Source organism: Lygodium microphyllum, chromosome 1 (genome assembly GCF_053477565.2).
Source record: "Lygodium microphyllum isolate KBCC chromosome 1, Lygodium_microphyllum_v1.1.10, whole genome shotgun sequence".
Classification (NCBI taxonomy): Eukaryota; Viridiplantae; Streptophyta; class Polypodiopsida; order Schizaeales; family Lygodiaceae; genus Lygodium; species Lygodium microphyllum.
In genome coordinates, this window is record NC_141135.1 from 69917489 (window position 1) to 69937068 (window position 19580).

The window sequence follows — 19580 nt, forward strand, 5'->3', positions numbered from 1 at the left end:
TTGGATGGTTGATCATCAGACAATCCCGTGATTCCAAACTCTCTTTTCTCCTTCAATGGAATAAGTCTTGTTTGTGCCTTGACTACATTAACATTTATATCCATATCCATCTCCATAAATAGCATAAACATTGGCAAATCCTCTTCACTATCCAAAGGTAATTTAAGCTTCTTGTCAACTGTCTTATATTTTGTCTGTACTCTGGCTTCTTTGCTACAATCTACAAATTTCAGTCTTTGCTATAAATACACCGGTAAACACAAAATTTATTGTGTATAAACAACACCCTGTAAATCTTTTTGCTAAAATATTTCAGCTTAGAACACTTTTTGCTAAGAATCCTCAGCACCCAAATTTTCTTGTAGCATTAAATTAGCATTTTCACAATTCTTTGCCGAAGAATAGACCTATAAGACATATGACAGCTCTTGATTTTTAGTTTTCAGCAATGCTGAAAGATCCTCCATAGTATCCGAGCATGATAGCCTATCATAGAGACCAACATAACCTCCTCATTAGAATCAATCTCCTCAATCTTCTTCAAGTCTATAGTCATCTTAATGTCGGAAAGTAGCTTGAATCTAGGTTGCTTTTCCATCTTCGAATCTTTTGACTTTGAGCTTTCTAATCTTCTTGTACTTTCATCTTTTGAACGCCAGTCATACTCTACTTTGGTTCTCAAGAAGAAGGCTAAGAAACTGGATCGCTCCTCCTAGTCACCCTCTTCGAAACTTCAAGCTGATCATCATCTCTTTTTCGCTTCTCCTCAAGAAGTACTTTGACTCCCTAATTTTTTGCCATCCTGGAAGAATTTGCAGGGATAGATAAAGTTGGGGCTGAAATTGGAGCTGGACTACGCAATTGTTGCTCCCTTCTAGTCATCTTGATTTGTAGGTCTTTTAAGTTCTTTAAAATATCCTCAATCATATCTTCGATAGTCGGTATTGCAATTGGTCTAACAACCATAGCAAGAATAGGCATAGGCATAAACACAGGCTGAGAAATAGGATAAATAATGGATGGAGCAACATGAGAAGTAGGAGAAATCATGGTAGGAGAAGACATCACCGATGGTGTCTACATCTTGTTCTATAAGCGAGCCTCCCATCTCTGCCTCTTTGTTAGTGGAGAAACTACATCGACGACATCCTTCCGATTTGCCTTCAATCCCATAGACTGCATATGGTCCTCTAGCAACTCTCCCAACTCATCCTGAAGTGCAGGATCAATTGCTTGCAAGAATAACTCCACTTTCTCTAAGTTTAGAGCTCTTTGCTCTAGTGCATCCAACTGGTTATATCGCTCTTCAAATTCCCGCAAAAACTAAAAAGCTGCAAGTCCTTTATTGGGCTGATAATCCCACTCTTTGAATATCTTTCATGTAGCAATACCGTAATCCTCTAGAAAATATTCATCTTTAAGCGTTTTTTTGAAAACATTCCAGTTAGAATCCTGCATAAACAAATTTGTCACTCTAACCTGCAAAGCAGGTGTGACAAGCCGTAGAAAGTAATTGCTCCAATTGGATGGAACTCCTAAAAAGTGCATCTAGCTATCAAAGACTTTAATGTAGGCTGAAACATTTTGGCCATCAAATAATTTTTGCTTACTAATCACAGCCTCGATCACCTTGGTCGCACCATGTGTATGCTCCTATTCTTGATGCAACAGTCATTGTTGATCCAATTGCTCTGCTAATGTAATTACTGTTGCTGCTACATATATAATTGCATCTATTGATTCTGCACCATAATGGCTAAAGAAAGAGTTTGTAATAAAGTTATCATCTCATCGGTTGAAAAGGAAGAAGCAGTCGATGAAAGAGGGTGGATTATTAAAAAAGTCTCCCATCTTGATGATCAGAAGCGACACTTTCATATCGGATTCACCAGATGTCGCACGAAATTCACATGGGAGTTTGTGAAAGTCACTTGTCGCAGGGATGCTTTTTGAGATATGAATACTCGACGCAAAATAATTACCTAGAAGAAAAATTTTAGATACAAGGCGAATGTGAAATCATATTCATTGATTAAAGATATAGACAAGATACAAGTTCAAAAGACTCTTGGTCAAGGGAAGTAAAGGATATGATCAAAAGACATATGGAGAGCTCGTGATGAATCTTATGATGATAAATTGTTCACTGATATGAAGCCGAGTAGCAAAGACAATGAGGTCATTGTAGAGAAATTCGTCATGTCTCTTTTAAACAAGCAAAAGATCACTTGCCAATCGGAAGACAAGGTCGTAATCTCGAATTGAGAAAGAGAATAGAAGAAGGTGGAAACTGATTGATGGAGAGAACTTCGAGAAAGGCAAGGAGCTCAATGCTTAAACTCTATAGCCTCAATAAGGAGCTCAACGCTCTAACTCAAACTACTCTCATAGAATTTTGATGACAAATACTTCGAAGAGGCGAGGAGCTTGAAGTTCGAGCTCAAGTAACCCTCATATGCAACTTCATGGCGAAAACTTCAAAGTAGGCGAGGGGCTTAAAGCTCAACCTCAAACCTCTCTCTTCAAATTTGATGGCAAAGCTTTAAAGAGACGAGGAGCTTAAACCTCAATTCAAGAGCCTCTCATGTGTGGTCTTGATGGAGAGATCAAGGAGGACCCTTTGCACCTCTTCTACCCTCCTTATGTAGTTTTTGTTGACACACAATGAGCTTTTTGTTTTTAGCTTAAACATTGAAAGCTCGCAAACTTTAGGCTTTTCTAAATCTTTTTTTAAAGCTTTTATTGCCACCTTCGCGTCATCAATGACGTATGCCGTCTTGGTCATAATCATTGAAATATGCCAACGTCACTGCACGAATCTCTTCTGCTACCTGTGATTTAGGCTAAAGCCTGAAAGCCTACGTTCTGCCCAAATAAATCAAGGCCATGGAACTTCTCATCAGGCTGTTGTTTCTGTTGGCCAGCCCGCAGTCTGCTTCCTCTTCCTCACCACTATCATCATCATCATCTTCCTCGGCAGGAGGTGCTCTTCTTCTTTAGCAATGGGCCTCGTAGGAGAATCCAATTCTGTGGCCCTTCTCCTCAAAACTTTCCCAACGGACAAAACAACTGCATGAGGCGTGGAGTCCTTAAAAGCATCCCGAGCAAGGTTCATTCCACCAGCCGAGGACGCCTTGTAGACTCCATGGAGAAGCTTCTGGTCACAACATTGAAAAGAACAGCTTCATGCCTTTCTTCACTTGCACCACTACGTCCTTCTTGGTCTCACGGAAGCCAAAGACTTAAAACTTAAAGCACCCATCCTTAGTGGTAGAATTACACATGAAAATGGGTCCATCGAAAGAGGAAGAGATGGCAGAAGACAGATGCTCAGTGGATTTTGGCTTAAACGCGACCTTCTTCTTGGCTCCCTTCACATTGTCCAACTTAATGGGCTTCCTCGAGTGTGCTATGACCTTCCACCTCTCGTCCATATCTGATGTATATCTTCTCACTTTGGAATAGCATTTAAGTTTAATCTTGGGATAAAATCGCTTACCAAAGCCTCTCTTTACTTCTATGACAAGCTATAAACCAGGAAAGTTCCAATATTGTGCACCAGCTTCAGATTGGGACACCCTTGAATTTTCCGACGACCACAGAGTAGTATTTGTGCTTGACTTGCCAAATCTCTTTCCTTTGTCCACGGCAGCCATTAGGGATAAGTGGAGACGATTCTTGATGAGGAACAAGAAGCTTGGAACAAGCCTCTCGAAGAGCACCAGCACTACTAAAATTCACCTCCAAGTCAAACTCAAGTGATCGGCATAATCTGTTCATCCAGTCCATAAGCAAATGGTGCACTTTAAATCAAATCCAAGAAGACTCCATTGCAGTCAAGTAACTTTAAATTCTCTTTCACTTGGATAATTAGCATTATTCAACCCTTTGCTTCTATTTTTACTTCCATAGGTCCTCTATCTCATATTTTGGATGAAACCTTTCATCCACAACAATGGCAATATCTCCTTATTTATCCATAATGATAAGGTTGATACGCTCTGTGCAAAGAGAGGGAATGGACATTGACGTCTATAGCCATTTTGACTTCCATATATGTTTTTAAGATATCTCATGGAATACTACAAATGCTTTTATAATGCCTCTTTCAAGTTGCTTTGATGTTCCAAGCATTGGCCAAAGTCCATCTCTTATTCAAACGAAATCCCCCAAGACCTCCCATCTTTGAATCATATCAAATTCCATCATATTTTTTATTCTTCAACAAAGCCTATAACTTTGAGAACCCAAATACCTCTTTATATGAATCTCTTTTTCATGTAATGTGCCCTAGCAAGAATATGTTTTTGAAAGAGAACTTCATGCTCAATCATTCATGTGATGTGAAAAATACAAATTAATATCCATGCAATGCAATCAATCAAACGATGCTTCCACACAAAAATTATGAATGCACTGAAGAAAATGTACGTAGCATATCTACATGTGCTCGTGCATCATGCAAAATGCAAACAAAAAGACACAACGGAAAACAAATTCCTAATGAAACTTACTAATGAGATCAGTGGTGAACCCTCATATCTGTGGTGTCACGAGAGTATAGTCGTGACATGTGCCTCAATGTTGTATCTTTCGATATAATGAATACAAAGATTCCTTATTGATATATCTTGTGTGCCATTCTGATGTGCCTTTTTGTGCCTCATGATAGGTTATGACTTGAAGTCTTGTGAAGACTCTACTGATATATAATATTTATAAGTTGTTATTTTCTCATTTAAAAATAAAAGTCCATTGAAAAATCACTTGCAAAACCTTGGTATTATTTGGTTTATTAACCAACCCTGGCACTTCTATCTAGTAGATCAAGTTGCAACACTTTCTTTATATATTCCCTTGCATTTACTTAAAACATGCAAAGCATATCGGGATATCTTACTACTATATTATTTTGGTCGCAGATAGCTCCTTGCTATGTGAGACCCGTTCTCTCCTTTGTTGTCTTGACTCACTCGTCCTCTCCTTCACCATCCCAACTCCCTACAGCTTCGACCGTCATGTCAACCTTGAGTGCAGAGCCCCCGACCCTTAATCGCAAGTGTTCCAATGTGACGAACTGTGAAAGGAAGACACCCCCCCCTTTCCAAGAATCAATGTTGACACTTTCCAATAGTATGTGTGTGTTAATCTTATGTATTAATGTGCATTCATTTATGTGAATGTTTTGTATTGGTTAAGTGCATGAATGTGTAATATTAGTTAAGTATGTGAATGTATTATATAGTTAATTATTGTAGTATATGTTATATTTATATTATGTATATTGTTATTGTGTGTGTTAATATTGTGTATTAATGTGCATTCATTTGTGTGAATGTGTTATGTTGCTTAAGTGCAGGAATGTATTATATTAGTTATGTATTTTAATATATATTATATGTTAGTATTATTATGTGTATTAATATTATAGGTGTTAATGTTGTGTATTATTATGTGTGTTTATATTGAGAATATATATATTTATTCTTATGAACACCAATCCCTCCCACCTGTAAGCATATGGGCTTTGTAGCTGTACCATGGCGTAGGAGCCAAAAACACCTATATAGCGAGTAGTTGTGACTCTGAGCTCAGCTTGGTTTCCACTCTACGTGGGATTCACTATACTCGGTGGTGAACCCTCATATGTGCGATGTCATGCGGGTGTAGTCCTAAAATGTGCCTCAATGTTGTATCTTTCGATATAATGAATACAAAGATTCATTATCGATATATCTTGTGTGCCATTCTGTTGTGCCTTTTGTGCCTCACGACAGGTTATGACTTGAAGTTCTGTGAAGGTCCATAACACTTGGTATCAGAGCAACTCTAGCGCAAAGCATAGATATGACGACCTTGGCACAACACAACGCAACATGACGCGATGAGACATGACACGACGTGATGCCCCACGTCGCGATGCCCTCCCAAACAATTTTTCTACTGAAAATTGGAAGATAACCTAATGTACCAACAAATTTGAGAGGGAACCATGGCATGGTAGGGACTTGCAGTATATCATTCAAAAATGTCTTGGAGAGAGCTAAGGCTGTGGGAGGACACTTTCTTTGAAGAGGAAGATGAGTTATGTCACTGGCTCAAAATCACATACAAGAAGAAAGAGCAGCAACTCAAAATGATCGAATAGATAAAGAAGACCATCAAGATGGTAAGGAAGACCCAACTATGTTGTATAATCTCGAAGAGAAGGTTGAAGAGTTGGATGAAGACTTGGAAGAGGTTGACTACTAGTTGATCATGGTGCGGGACTGTGGCAAGTGAAGATGGCCCGAGACCTTGACATGGAGTTACAAGAGAAAATCATGCTGAGGTGGGACTGGAAGACTGCCTCTAGATTTGAAGAAGCCAAAGAGAGGGCCAAACTATACCTGAAGTGATGCAGACTAAAAGAGTCCAAGAGCTGAAGAATGGAGTGAAGCCAACCAAAGAAGAACCAAAGAGCCAAGAGAAGTAGAAACAAGTAATATAATATTAATGAGTTTGGGAATCTCCCAATTTCCATTTTTTGAATACTAAAAAGGTGGCACCTGGATAACATGCCCATAAGTTTTTCAAAACCATATGATGTGACCTATCATTGAAAAGCGCTTGAATAATGGAATCTATTGAGCTATAGACCACTCGATTTGGAGTTGTAGTATTCAAGTTATGACAAATCCAAAGATTTTACCATATGTCCCAAACTTATGGGAAATTCCCATATTCCCCAATATGGTGTTAAGTGAAAGAAGAAGAAGAAATATGGCTAGATGAAGATGAAGATGAAGACAAGTGGGTGGATGAGCTCAATCCAGATCTTGGAACACCTTGTCCCCAACAAGAAGAAACCGATGGCTACTACCTCGAACATTACTACCTAGAAAGCTACCCTCAAGATCAATACCTCAACAATGAATACCCTCCTAAAGGAGATGGATAATACTACCATGAAGATGTTCCCATCGACTATCATTGAGAAGGAGAATACCTCTACACCTAATACCCCTATCCCAAAGAATGCCAAACCAAAGAAGTCCTAGAAAAGGAAGAAATTATGAAATATTATGTGAAGGGAGAAGGATGGAAATTGGATGTGAGTTCAAAGGTAGAAAATATTATGATGGAGTTAGGATACTAAAAAGAAGAGGAAGCAAGGTGGACATGCCAAAGGGATGAACCACTACATCCACCACAAGTCGTGACCCAAGCAAAAGAAGAACCAGTGCTAGAAGAAGAAAAGGGAGAGAATGAGCTCAATCCTGATCTTGGAACACCTCCACCCATTGAGATTGAGAGTGAGGCTAGGTTGGTGCCCTCTTGTGAGGCATGGGATGCCTTTGATGAAGAAGAAGATAAAGAAGTAGATGAAGAGATAGAGTTAGAAGATGAGAATGGAAGGGCGAAAGCACCTGGGGTAGGACATCCACTGCATGAAGCCAACAATTCTACTGTCAATGATGATATAGATTAAGAAAAAGAAAGAAGAAGAGGGGGAGGATGAGCTCAGCCCAGATCTTGGAAGACCTCAACCTCAACAACCCCAACCCCAAGAAGCAACCAAACCCTCATAGTTCAATGATGATAGGCTAGGAAAGGGGTTGAAGGAGAGAATCATGAAAATATGGGATAAGATAGAAGAGGATGATAGGAAAGAAGAAGAAAGAGATTTCTTAGATGGAGCCATAGAGAATATCAAGGAAAAGATGAGACAAGAAAATAGAAGAAAAGAGATAGAAGAACAAGTAGAGTTAGCTAGAAAGAAGCTAGAAGAAGAAGAGAAGCTAGACCATGATAGGAGAAAACAAGTAGAAGAAAACAAGAGAAAGAAAATTAGGAAAAATATTGAGCAAGAAGAAAAAGGTGAAGAAAGCAAGTTGAAAGAACAAGTATGGAGAGCTAGGAAGCCAAAGTAAGAAGATAGGCTAAAGCAAGAAAGGCAAGAAAAGATAGATCAAGGTAGGAAGGCCAAAGAAGAAAAGATAGAAAACAAGAAGAAAGAAGAAAGAGAATGATAATGAGACAAAGAAGAAGGCAAAACCAAACGCTGTCATGCCACTATGCAGTCACAGTATGAAAAACTCTAGAATGTGGCTTTCTTATTGATCTAAAGAGCGAATGCCATATAATTCATTAATGTCAGTGTTCGTATTGTGGATGGTTCTAAAATACTAGATTTTTTTATAAGTTTAGCCACATTAGGGGAGTTTTGAGGTCTCAAAAATGCCATGTAAGCGATCCTAGAGAGAGAAAATGTATTAAGAAACAAAATTATTTTTTAGATTTTTAAAACTTTTAATATTTTGATTAGTAAATATATCAAAAATTTGTAAATAAGTCATTGTCGCGATATTCTTATGGTCACATCAAACCTAGAAATCTAGGCTGCCATAAAGGTGACAAAGATTGTCATAATGAAGATCTTACTCATCCTCATTAAAGTGAAAACTAATATTCAATTTGAATTTTTCTCGAATTTATTACTTCCCTCCATTCTCACTCTCTTCTTTCTTTCCCATCCTTATTAGTTTTTTCTTTGTTTTCCTAATCACATCCTTAGCTATGAATCAGTCATCCAATGTGTTGGACAGTGCACGAGGGAGATGAGAAATGGTGGAAGAGAGATATGAGATACTAGAAGTGGAACCCCAGAAGTGTGTCAACTGAGCACATATGATAGGAATATATAGAGGGGACCTAGGGCGCTATATATAGATAGACTATATATAGCTAACATGGGCGCTATATATAGACAGACTATATATAGCTAACACCCCCACGAGGATAATCGTCATGAAGCATATGAATATCAACATCCAAAAGTAATGTTGATGTCGAAATGTACACTTTCATAACCAAAATACATGCTTGATGGAGTTTGCACCATGTAAACATCCATTTTCTACCAAAACTGTAAGCTTTATATTTAAAAGGGCATAAAAAATGTGTTGAGATGTTCTATTGTATACATGTTTGATCAAAGTACAAGCATCATGGTAAAAGTAAAGCACTCATGAATTGGGTCCTTGTAGAGAAGGAAGTAAAAAGCAGGGAGAGCATCTGAAAGACAGCAAACTAAGCTTACAAGTTCCAAGTGTTAAAACCAATTCGCACATAGATGGAATGTATACTGAGTTCTAAAGACCAGACATATACTGAGTTCTAAAGACAAGACAAGGACAAAACAAGGTCTAGATATGTTAAGGTCACCTCAACAACCAAAGTTACTGGTCATTGCCCTTATAGCAGTAAAGTACAAGCATAAGAGAGTATATGAAAAGGGAGCCAAAGAAAGTGGATGATAAACTATACACCTAATCATTCTCATGTTCATAGTTGAAACAATTAAAACCTAATAGCTATTGTCAGTCGACATCATGACATGTGATCCTGTGAAAATGTCATTTCATACAGGCTTCATCTCCCTCATGCACTGTCCAACATGGTATCAGAGCGCACAAATACGCCCAAGTTGGAGGAGAAGGAATGGGTGCTCTCCATCAAGGGCATGCTCGACGCCTACTTGTGCGGACCGTGGGACTCCTCCCCCTCCATCTTCATGGCCTCCAACCCCCTCCACAGCCTCACCGCCTATGCCTCTGTTGCCAAGTCCCAAAAGGTTAGGGCCGAGTACGACACTGAGATCTCTTATTCCAACTGGACGCGCAGATCGCTCAGCTCCTGCAATGCAAGCCTCTCCAGGAACTTGAGGTTTGTGCAATCTTTCCCTGCCTCGTCCTTCTGCATCACGGTCATGCCATCTCGATGTGGTGGAAGAAACAACGTTAGCTGCGGAATAGTGTGTGCTCCCAGTCCGCATCGTAAAAATTTCCCTCCGAGGGAGGCGTGGACGACAAAAGTCCAGAATGTTAAACATGAAGCAACGTGTTTGATTGGTCACATCAACGTAAATCTTAGCTCTTATAGATTCCATCGAGGGAATCTAACATTTTGAAGTGACTCTGACGACGAATGAGACAAGCATCTATGCATCAGGGGAAAAGACCTAATCGAGTCTTTGTGAAATTTGCTCCCGCTTTTGCTTAAGGTCACTAATATGCCGTAAGGCAATTTGTTGAATTTTCTTTTTAAAAAAGATACAGTGTATGCAACAATTGCATATGGAGATGCTTGCAAAACAGCCTCCATAAATGCTGTCAAAACACTGAGCTGGACCATCTGCAATAGGAAGAGTTGCTCAGAAATAGCTATTATTGTGGTAGATACTGTGTGACCAGGATTAGATTTCTTTGCAGACCTGTTTGTCCATGCGAATGCTTTGTGTGTGTGACCACAATTAGATTTCTCCACAGACCTATTTGTCAATGCGAATGCTTTGTGACAATGACACTTAGTTGCTTGATGGGCTCAATGCTAATCAAATCTATGCTAAAACAATTGGAGATTGAAGTCCCACAGTTGGCAGGTTCTTGGTTTGCTTTTGCAAACCAAAGCTCATTATTAGCTTTAAGCAAGCAAAACTTGGCAACATTTGACTCTTTATTGTCTACCTTATAAAGGGATTCTGTAATGCTTTCTCTCTTGTCTATCCATCATTCTTGAGTCAATTTCATAGTATTTTGGTTTTCTTGGCGTACTCATAGGTTACAGCTAGGCCTGTATGAAATGACATTTTCACAGGATCACATGTCATGATGTCGACTGACCATAGCTGTTAGGTTTTAATTGTTTCAACTATGAACATGAGAAGGATTAGGTGTATAGTTTATCATCCACTTTCTTTGGCTCCCTTTTCATATACTCTCTTATGCTTGTACTTTACTGCTATAAGGGCAATGACTAGTAACTTTGGTTGTTGAGGTGACCTTAACATATCAAGACCTTGTTTGTCCTTGTCTTGTCTTTAGAACTCAGTATATGTCTGGTCTTTAGAACTCAGTATACATTCCATCTATGTGCGAATTGGTTTTAACACTTGGAACTTGTAAGCTTAGTTTGATGTCTTTCAAATGCTCTCCCTGCTTTTTACTTCCTTCTCTACAAGGACCCAATTCATGAGTGCTTTGCTTTTACCATGATGCTTGTACTTTGATCAAACATGTATACAATAGAACATCTCAACACATTTTTTATGCCCTTTTAAATATAAATCTTACAGTTTTGGTAGAAAATGGATGTTTACATGGTGCAAACTCCATCAAGCATGTATTTTGGTTATGAAAGTGTACATTTCAACATCAACATTACTTTTGGATGTTGATATTCACATGCTTCATGACGATCGTCCTCGTTCGTTATTCCATTGATGAGCGTCTATATTCTAGCTGATGATACATTGATTCGTTTATATTCTTTCCTGTTGATGAGGGTCTATATTCCAGCTGATGACACATTATTTCGTTTATATTCTTTCCAGCTGATGAGCATCTATATTCCAGCTGATGAAAAATTGTTTTATTTATATTTCGTTCATGGGGCCCCACATCTGTTATGTTGTCTATAGAGCGGCATCGCGAACCATCTCTATAGACCTTGTGTTGTTCTAATGTCACTATAACGTTTTTCTTTAAGTTTTGATGTGACAGATATACTGCTTACATCCCAAGTTCAGTTGAAAGAATTTCTTGGAGATTTTATCTTTTGCAGTGATGACGCTTATCCTTATTTTAGATGTTGTATATTAAGGAGTGATAAAGCTCTTTTGATGCCTCTAAATAGGCTGTTGTAATTCAGGAATGATGTTGTTGTAATTCCCAAGTGATGTAGCTCCTTTGATGCCTATGAATAGGCTCTTGTAAGTTCAACTTTGTAATTTTATATTTTGAATATCAATATAACGGTAGGCTTATATAGAGTTGTGGGTTTTTCCCTTGAGCCCCCAAGGGTTTTTTCATCCATAGTAAGGGACCTTTATTTGAGCGGGGGTGTTAGCTATATATAGTCTGTCTATATATAGCGCCCTAGGTCCCCTCTATATATTCCTATCATCTGTGCTCAATTGACACACTTCTGGGGTTCCACTTCTGGTATCTCATATCTCTCTTCCACCATTCCTCATCTCCCTCGTGCACTGTCCAACACAATGATCTTTGTAGCTTTAGTAAAAGGCATATCTATCATCTTCATATTGAGTTGGATAGTGAGTATGAACCAATAAGGAAGAGAATAAAACCCATTACTATTATAGAGTCTACAAAACATATACTTAGGTTTAAAGGAAAGAAGAATCTTGATCTTTGGTTAGATGGTGGGCTATATCCCAAAGATCCTAGCAAAAATAGCACTCCACCTTTCTATAATAGCTCTTCATTGTTGAGGTTCATTGGTGATGGTTATACTGGGTTTCTAGGTTATACACTTAACTTGGTTGCAGAAAAGGATGTCCTCAAATTGAAGAACCATCTTTTATCAAAACATAACAACGAGTTACTGCAAAAGTTAGAGGGCTATCAATTGAGGATTCATTCGTTGGAGAAATGCATCAAATCTTATGAGTGAAAGCAAACTATTTTAGGCCTTCAAAATCGACAAAAGGCTCTTACAAATATTGAGAGTCTTAGATGAGGAGGAGGTGGTTGTAGTAAAAGAATCCAAGCAGCAATATACTTTTTTTTCCCTTTAAAATATGAAATACGATTTTTTTAATAATTAAATTGTATTGATTTGTGATGTTGATTTTGTTTAGGTCTATTCTTCACCAACCGAATGCAAGTAAAAGAGTTTTTTTGAAAGCATCTTACTTTTATTATCATCTTCTTCCTTCATTAGTTTCAAAATATATTTTGGATAGGAAGAAATTTAAAAAGGCAAAGAAACAATCCTTGGAGTCATTTATAAAGGATCATTCTTTGGATACTGAGTTAGTACAGAAAACACTAGATAATATTGGTATCAGTCGAGATTCTTATATATAACTTTTCTAGCTTTTACAGTCAAATATGAAGCAAGGACAAGTACGCAATTGCATAATTCCAAGGCCATCTGTGATTAGAACTATTAGACAGAGAGTGAATAATTAAGTGATGGAGATTTTGGGTGAGCCTTTCCATATTGAGGCTAGCTTCAAGGGCAAGAAAAAGGAAGTTGTATTCAATGAATTTAACAATATTTTCCTTAACTTGCCCACCACAACGTTTAATGATTAGATTATATGACTTGTCACTAGAAGAGGCACAAGGAGTGGCTAGATTTGTGGTTAAACTTGATAAAAATGAGATTCTAAAATGTATAAAGCTGGAGAGGGTCTCTATAACCTTGATGAATAGAGCACTTTCATCAAATCATTGCAATCATTCAATGTAATTTAGTGTTCAATCACTACAAGGGAATGGGGCAATAGCAACGGCTATTTGCGATGCAAAAAAGCAATGTCGCTAAAAGTGTTGCTATTTCCATCGCTATTAGAGGGAGAAGAATGAAGGGAGAGGAAGAGAGAAAGAGGGGGAGAAAGAAAACAAAGAGAAAGAGGAAGAGAGAAATGAGAGATGAAGGGAGGGAGAGAGAAGGATGAGTGAGAGAAACAACGAGAGAGAGAGAGGGGGAGAAACAAAGAGAGAGGAAACAAAGAAAGGGAAATAGAGAGAGAAAGAGAGGGGGAGAGAAATAGAGAGGGAGAGGGAAGGAAGAGAGGAGAAGGAGGTAGAAAAGAAGGGTGAGGTAAAGAGAGGAAGGAGAGTGAAAAGAAGAGAGAGAGAGAGAGAAAGAGAGATGGAGAGAAAAAATAGAGAGTGAGATAGAGGGAGAGAGAAATAGGAAAACAATGAGAGTATGAGAGAGAAGGTTAAGAAGGAAAAGTAAAGGGAGAGGGGGGAGAGAGAGATAAAGAGAGGTGGGGTGACATTTCTTTCAATATCTTTGTTTTTTAAGCTTTTTACTTTCTATCTTTTATTGTCTTTGCAATGAGATGAGTTGAGTGAGAGTGGAGAGGGAAGGAGGGAGAGAAATAGAGAGAAGAAGGGAGGGGAAGGAAGAGAGAGATGGAAAGATAAAAAATGGGAGAGAGAGAGGCTTCATAAAAAAGTGTTGAAACCCAAGCATGGCATTTTACAGGTTTGTAAACAAGCGAGAGAGAGAGGCCGCCGCCACCGCCGCTATCCACAAAGAGGAAGGAGACAAGTGTAAAGGAGAAGGAATGAACTTGCGAATGAGAAAAAAAATGAGAGAAGTATGAAGGGATTCTTCTTCAAGCTTTGAGGTAAGTGCATTATCTCTTCTCTCTTTGTTTTTCTCTTTTCTTTACTTCTCTCTTTCTTTTTGTTGATGAAGTGTGTAAAGAGAGAAGAAGTGAGAGAGATCAACATGTGCAAGGGAGATTGAGAGAGAGAGAGGCCGCTCCCACCACCAATCCACCACAAAAAGACAGGGGACAACTGCAAAGAAGAAGGAGGGAACCCATGAAGGAGAACAAGAAGAAGGAGAGAAGTGCGAAAGGATTCTTCTTCAAGCTTTGAGATAAGTGCATTCTCTCTTCTCTCTTTGTTTTTCTCTTTTCTTTACCTCTCTCTTTCTTTTTGTTGATGAAGAGATGTATAGAGAGAATAAGGGAGACAGATCAACACAAGGGAGATTGAGAGAGAGAGAGAGAGAGAGAGAGAGAGAGAGAGAGAGAGAGAGAGAGGCTACCACTGCCGCTACCATTGCCACCGCATCCACTAAAAGAGAGGGGATAACTACAAAGGAGAAGGAGGGAACCCGGGAATGAGAAGAAGAAGGAGAAAAGTGCAAAAGGATTCTTTAGATGCCAAACTTCGAACCAAGGGTTTGTACTCCTTTTTTTTCCAAAAAATAAATTGGGCTCTTGGCTACCTAACAAGTGCGCGTGTGAAGTTTTGTCGCATGTTGATAAAAGGTTATGGATTTACGATCACACGATGGATAGTGCGTATGAAGCTACATTAACCTGGTTTGGGGTTTAAATGGGTTAAAAGTTCATTCTTCTTCTCATTTTCACATCTTACTTTCTTTGCTTCCTTCATTCTCACACCCCCAACCTCTGTCTCTTCTCCATCTTGCCCTCCTCGAGCTTGCATAGTTGGCACCAAGCAAGCATGTCCCCGTTTCTCGGCCATGGGAAGGCCTCATACCAAAGTCTGCAACCTAGAGCACAAGGTGGAGCCTCCTCTAGTGCAACAATAGGTGCTCCCCATAGAGCACAATGACCACCAGAGAAGAAGAGAAGATGGAAACCAAGCACTATCACCCTTCGGGAGATAAGGAGAATCCAATGCGGATACGAGCTTCTCATCCCAAAAAGATCTTTTCATAAGGTTGTTCGAGAAGTCATGCAAGACTTGGAGCTGAAAGGGATGGAAAGATTTTGGGCACGAGTGTGGGATGGCCCATCAGTAGGAAGGTAGACTGCTGCAGCTATGATGGTAGAAAGAAGAGCCTACATGATGTACTACATGTACCTTCTATTACCAAGAATCTATTGTCAGTTGATTGTCGGTTGGACAGATGGCAGAACAGAATTTGCAAGAATATACTGTCGGTTGGATAGATTATTTCAACTAATACACATGGTTGTACATTCAAAAGTACAAGGATGAGGTACTCGATGTCTTTAAGCAAATGGGTTTATAAAGATAAATGCAAGTCAGATGGTTCGTTGGAAAGGTATAAAGCCCGGCTGGTTGCAAAGGGATATGCACAGCAATACAGCCTAGATTATGAGAGACTTTCAACTCGATTGCTAAGATGCAAATGGTGAGAATAGTCATTGCATTAGCGGCTTCTAAGGGCTGAAATTTATGTCAGATGGATGTCAAAATTGCATTCTTGAATGGTGACTTGCTTGAAGAGGTATATATAGAGCAGCGTGAGGGTTATGTATACAACCTGAGGTGTATATGGATGCTGGCTAGCAACCCCGTCTATCATGCTAGATCCAAACACATAGAGGTTCATTACAATTTCATCAGAGAAATGGTACTTGCAGGATAGACTTCATGTGAAGACACAAGACCAGATAGCAGATATCTTTACCAAATCACTTGGTAAAGAGAAATTTGTTCGTTTCAAGGATCTACTTGGAGTATAGCAACTAGTCTTAGCTCAAGAAATGGAGTTTGAGAAGGGGGAGGATGAGCTTGCTTCTTTTGATTTTAAAACACCTCCATCCATTGAGATTGAGGGTGAAGACAAGAAAGAAGAGATAGAAGTTGACTTAGACATAGGTAAAAACAAGAAGGAAAAAGTAGAGCTTAGAGACACTACCACTCCCTATGCAAGTATTTCTGGCTCCAACACCATGGTATAACTCTTACAAATGTCCAAATGCTCCCCCAAAATGACTTAAACAAGTTTGGAATAAGCTGGAGTGAGCAGAAGATCAATGGGACTTATTCATACCTCAGGGTCCTGACTATAATGAAAGCTTGAAGTGAAGCTCTTTTTCTTGGGCCTAACAAGTGATAAAAAAGCTCCTTAAGTAATACTTTTTTGAATTGATTATATCTAGCTTTTGCAATCACAAGCTCTTTTTCTTCTCGGGCCTAATCAAGTGATGAAAAAGCTCATTGCGAAATACCTTTTCGAATTGATTATATCTAGCTTTTGCAATCAAAGGATTTAGTTCTTTTTTTTAAAATATGATACACACTTTTTAGACATTAGGTGTAGATGACATTGGCAAATGAATTATGCAAGAATATTTAATGCATATAGCTAGAAGGATGGCAGGGCTGCATGCCCTGCCACCTAATTTTTTTCCCCTCTGTAACCGTCGCTATTTGCATCGAAAATTTACTCTGCAATCGTCGCTATTAGCGTCTCTATTAGCATCGCTATTTGTATCGCTAACCTAATTAGCGATGCTAATAGCAAGGAATCGCTAATAGCAACGCAAATAGCGATGATGGGGGTAATTTTTTCCATGAATAATTCCGTCGCTTGAAACGTCGCTATTGGGTCTATATGTTGTAGTGAATCGGAATACAACATCTGGTGGCTAGAAGCATTCAAAGTAGATACATAAGATTTTGGTATATTGTATTGCAATGGGTTTTTCATCAAACACCAATACCTGATGTTATTTAGAGACAACAAGCATGAGAAGAGCTATTTGTTGAAGGATTTGGGAACTATAAGATTGAGTGGCACATAACTGGTGACTTGAAGATACTTAAATATATATACAATGTATCAAAGGGAGCCAACTCTAGATCTCCTTCCCTATATTGCATATCCCCAACCATAGAGTTGAACTCAAGCAATTGGAATAGAGCTCCCTCTAGGCACAACAAGGATCCACAGTTTAAACTAATCCTAGATATTCCTTTAGTGAATGCCTATATTTGTACACTTTATACGCTTTGTAGGATAATTGAAAATCTTGTTCATCTTTATATAGGATTTGCATGGAAGTTGAATCCATTATCAGCTAGAACAGATGCTATAACAAAGATTGAAAAAGTCTTATCTTCAATTGGTTTGCATAGTGGTAAGCATGTTTGGTATATAAGAGCAAAGCTTATGAAGTATATAATGGTCAATTGTATACAACCAACAAAAATGGATAATTGATGCCAAGAGGCATATTCCACGGTGAATTCCGTGAGACCACGGTGGATTCCGTGAGGTTTTGCGGTGGATTTTGTAAAACTATATTTCTTTACTAGGGATCATACACAAGGTAGATTCTTTGTGCGAAAAGTTGACGGGGACACTTGTCCTTTTCAAGTGTCACATTAATTTAATGTATAAGTAGGTGATTCCATAGCGGGTGATTCCGTAAAATACATATTTAAATTAATGGACGCTTATAAGTTTAGAGTGCGCACTCGTATTAAATTAAGGTTATGACAGAGTTTCAATCTATTTATTTATTTTGTAGCTGAAGGCTGCTAGGTATTCACTTTTTCGGTTTAATTTTATTATTTTCTAACAATTGTGAATGCTTCAGTTGATGTGTAGAGCATGCGGCAGTGGCATTGAGAAGCACAGGGCGATATCATGTATTCAAGAAGTAATTATTATTTTTGTTGGGCACGCGTCTTATCATTAAAGGCGTGGTGCTAATATATATTTAGTTGCGCTTATTTATTGAAGTGCTTGACATAAATCTATTATTTTGTATGCACATGGGTGCACGGTTTAAATATTCATTATTGGACATTGGCACTGCTCAACTCTTGGGCCATCCAATCACTTTATTCTTTATTTCGAAAAAAGTAAACACAAAAGCTAAAGCATGCTAATTGTAAAAGTGGGCTATTTTTTAGCTTTGAGATGAATAAATTAATAAATACATGCTTTGTGGAGCGCTCACACAAGGCATGGGGGGAGATTATACCCAATTGGTCTTTTTGCCTCATGTCGTACAAGTCTATTCTCTTGAATTTTGAGCTTAAATTAGAGTTCTTTGTTTTTGGGGACCTTTCAACGCTCGCTACGTATGCACACAGCATTTAATTTACACACCAATGGTATCAGAGTGAAGCTAAGATCAAGGGCTTCCAATCGCTTACCATCTCACGTGAAGGCGAAGCTCTTGGAATGAACGGGCTCTATAGTCAGTCTCGTGACAATCCGTCAATACCAATGTGTTCTTGGTAGTGAATAACCCCCTGTTGTGTTGTTGGATCACGAAGGACCAATCTCTACTGACGCAGGACCACTCGAGAAGATCCTTTGTAAGTCTTTTGGTCAAAACAGAGAACAGAGAAAGAAGCTTTATAAAGTTGAAGTTGATTAAGCTTAAAAAGCTTAAGTAAAACTTAAGCCTTCCAAGAATTTCACATCAATGGCGGCAGTATGCACTCCCTGCAGTGACGTCGACGTTAGCATCCTTTCGTCCCGGCATAGTTCAAATCATTAGTTAAAGCCTTCTTTTCAAAAAAGCCAAAGCTTAAGGTTTTAAGCTATTACTAAAGTTTCAAAAATCCAAGCTTAAATCTTCTCCATAGTCGCCGTTCACACTGGGTCAATCCCGAACTCGTTTCAACCTTCCTACAAGCCTCTATTCACATCCAGGCTATGACAGAGATAATTTTTAGCAAGTAGATTGCTATATGCAGTCTTCACGAGTAAAATATTCGTCGAAGAAGGATTTCAGCAACTTCCTATCCGCAAAGAAAAAAGATCGCAAAAATCCATGTTTTTTTTTAAAGAGCAAGCCTTGTAAACCTGACTTTGAGCTATGCTCATCCCGCTAACAAGATTTTGAGTGTGTGAGATCATTTGAAATTTTGCAGGATGACCGATCAAAATATGGAAGATTTTATGGCCGAAGATGATTTACCGAAACCAATGATGGAGCAAAAATTAGACCTAATTATGATGCAACTTCAAGAGGAACAAAGAGCACGTCAAACTTTGCAAGCTCAATTGGCCACTCTTCAATGATCTACTGCCGATCAAGATGGACCGCAACCTGAAGATGTTATACGACCACAATCGATGTTACACTTGAAGCACAATCTATCCGGAAAGAAGCCAAGATAAGTAAAATAAATTTCAAATTCCGTACTTTTAATGAGTTACACGATGGAAAGACTGTTATTGCTTTTATCAATCAGTTTGATGATTATTTCCATGAAGAACAGTATGCCAAAAAAGACAAACTCAAGTGTCACTAATCACTTAATGGACAAAGCATCGCTATGGTGGACTGTTGTCCGCAA